This window comes from Procambarus clarkii, chromosome 90, assembly GCF_040958095.1.
Source record: "Procambarus clarkii isolate CNS0578487 chromosome 90, FALCON_Pclarkii_2.0, whole genome shotgun sequence".
NCBI lineage: Eukaryota > Metazoa > Arthropoda > Malacostraca > Decapoda > Cambaridae > Procambarus > Procambarus clarkii.
The window spans coordinates 12,312,393-12,315,517 of NC_091239.1; positions in this window are offsets into that span (position 1 = coordinate 12,312,393).

Sequence of the window (3,125 nt, forward strand, 5' to 3'; positions counted from 1 at the left end):
ATATATATATATATTTATTATATTATTCATTCTTATTCTCGTGTACAGCAGCCAACGAATTGGTAGGGCAGATCCTACCAGAGCATATAAGAGACAGCGGGAACTCATGATCAAACGTTCATCGAAGCAGCCAGACAATGGGACACCATTGCACACCCTCTACTCCAACCACAAGTCCCAAAAGACCACAAGCAGGCCCACTGGGATAGCCCCATAATGGAAAAGACTGTCACAGCAATGATTGACAACGCTGATGCTGAAAACAAAGCCCGCTTCCTAGCTGTAACAGCGCCCCATGCTGGGGATTTTTTATTTGCTGTGCCCAATGCAGCCCTGGGAACTCGCCTCAGTCATGACGCTCTCTGTGTTGGAGTTGCCCTTCGCCTTGCCGCCCCCATCCTCACCGAACATAGGTGCATCTGCGGAACTGCGATGGCAGACCAATATGGTCGTCATGGTCTGGTATGTCGTAAATCACAGGGTAAAATTGCAAGACATGAAGAAGTCAACGACATCATCAAGAGGAGCCTCGCCACAGCCCGCTGCCCGGCACAAAGAGAACCAGACTTATTCAGACCTAATGACCCTCAGAAGTGCCCAGATGGGGTCACCTTGCTTCCTTGGAAGGATGGTAAGCAAGTGGTGTGGGACTACATGTGCGCTGCCACACTGGCCAGTACCTACCTCCACTACAGCACACGTGAAGGGGGTTGCGCTGCTTCCTTCAGGGAATCGCAGAAAATTATTAGATACAGAGGTCTGGCACACTGCTACAGCTTTGTTCCCATCGGCTCGGAGACCCTCGGTTCGTGGGAAAAATGTGCATTGAAGTTCCTGAAGGAATTGGGGGAGATATTGATCGGTGCTACAAAAGATCAGAGAGCAAAAAGTTTCTTGTTCCAGCGCCTCAGTGTTGCGATTCAGAGGGGAAATGCCTGTTGCGTCTTGGGCACTAGTCCAACTTCAGAGGAATTCGAAGATGTGTTTGACTTGCAACAATGATCGAACCCGTCTGTGACATTTATCAGTGTTTCCTATTGTCGTGTTTTTCAAGAGATCCATAACCTTTAAGCATTTTTTGTATTAAGCAATGTATATCTTGTAACCATCAAATACATAATAAAACACAAAAAACACAAAAGGGGGTGGTAGGAGCAAAGCTTAGAAACTGTATTGGAGGAGACCTAAACATTCCCTCTAATGCGTTATGTGTGGTTTCCTCCGAGGCTATGGGTCCCCCTTCTTCCAGCCAGAGGAGGTACTCTCAAACACACACACACACACACACACACACACACACACACACACACACACACACACACACACACACATATAGCCGTCGAAGTTCACAATGTACCAGAGAAGAGATCCAGTCACTATTACTATTGGTCACCATCATCTTTACTGCCTCTCTTAACTATCACTATACATTCACTATCACCACCATCATCCTCGTGGACATCATCATCATCACCATGGCAACTCCTCCCCACCAGTCTAAGACGCAGCTCACAAAGATGCCCCGCTGACCACAACACACAAGGGGAGATGAGAGGATGCAGACTCCGCCGGCACCCGCCCCCTCAAAACATCACTTATACAAACGACTCCATTGTTTAAGTTAAAATATTGCTAAATTTCAAGGCCTGCTGGGTTAACCCCCCCCCCACCCGTCCCTCACCCCTACCCCCCTTTGACACACCCAGCGATGCTGTCATCTTCCTCTGTGGAACACAAAACCCCCCAAAAACATGAATGGATGCTACTTGAAGCAGGAATTAAGTACAAGGACAGTCATTGTGTGAATGAGGGAGGGGGAGTGTCACATTATATATACTCAGGGGTTTTGGCGGGAAATCGTTTTCTGATTGTCAAAACCGTAAATATCATTATATTAGGCTCTGATAGGCTCGGCTGGCTTGCGCTAGGATGGTTTGTGTTGGGTGGAGTTTGGTCGGGTAGGTTATCTTGAGGTTATCTTGAGATGATTTCGGGGCTTTTTAGTGTCCCCGCGGCCCGGTGCTCGACCAGGCCTCCACCCCCAGGAAGCAGCCCGTGACAGCTGACTAACACCCAGGTTCCTATTTTACTGCTAGGTAACAGGGGCATAGGGTGAAAGAAACGCTTCCAATTGTTTCTCGCCGGCGCCTGGGATCGAACCCAGGACCACAGGATCACAAGTCCAGCGTACTGTCCGCTCGGCCGACCGGCTCCGGGTAAGGTGAGATAGGTTTTTAAAGCGACTTGTATCCGTGCAACTGGCGTTCTCACACATCCGTAATCCGGATTACTCTCGCGAACGTCTCATTGCTCCCTACCCCATCTCTTTCCCTTGACCTTACTTAGCATGTGGGTCAGGGATGATAATCAGAACTAATAACGAATGATAGGAGGGAACGTCAGGGATGATAAAACAAGGAACATTTAAAAGCAGTTGAAGGTTGAAGGCACAAAGATAAAACAAAAAAAAAAACATAAATACGCGCCATGACAACTGAAACAAAGCTGGAAATGGGAGGTCGAAATGTTGACGACCTCCTAATAAATTACATTAGGACAACCTCGTCAACACTGCCATCTGGCGGTGTGATTCACCACCACCAACACAAACACTGCCATCTACCGGTGTGATTCACCACCAAGAACACCAACGCTGCCATCTAGCGGTGGGATTCACCACCAAGAACACCAACGCTGCCATCTACCGGTGTGATTCACCACCAAGAACACCAACGCTGCCATCTAGCGGTGGGATTCACCACCAAGAACACCAACGCTGCCATCTAGCGGTGTGATTCACCACCAAGAACACCAACGCTGCCATCTAGCGGTGTGATTCACCACCAACAACACCAACACTGCCATCTAGCGGTGTGATTCACCACCAAGAACACCAACGCTGCCATCTAGCGGTGTGATTCACCACCAACAACACCAACACTGCCATCTAGCGGTGTGATTCACCACCAAGAACACCAACGCTGCCATCTAGCGGTGTGATTCACCACCAACAACACCAACACTGCCATCTAGCGGTGTGATTCACCACCAAGAACACCAACGCTGCCATCTAGCGGTGTGATTCACCACCAAGAACACCAACGCTGCCATCTAGCGGTGGGATT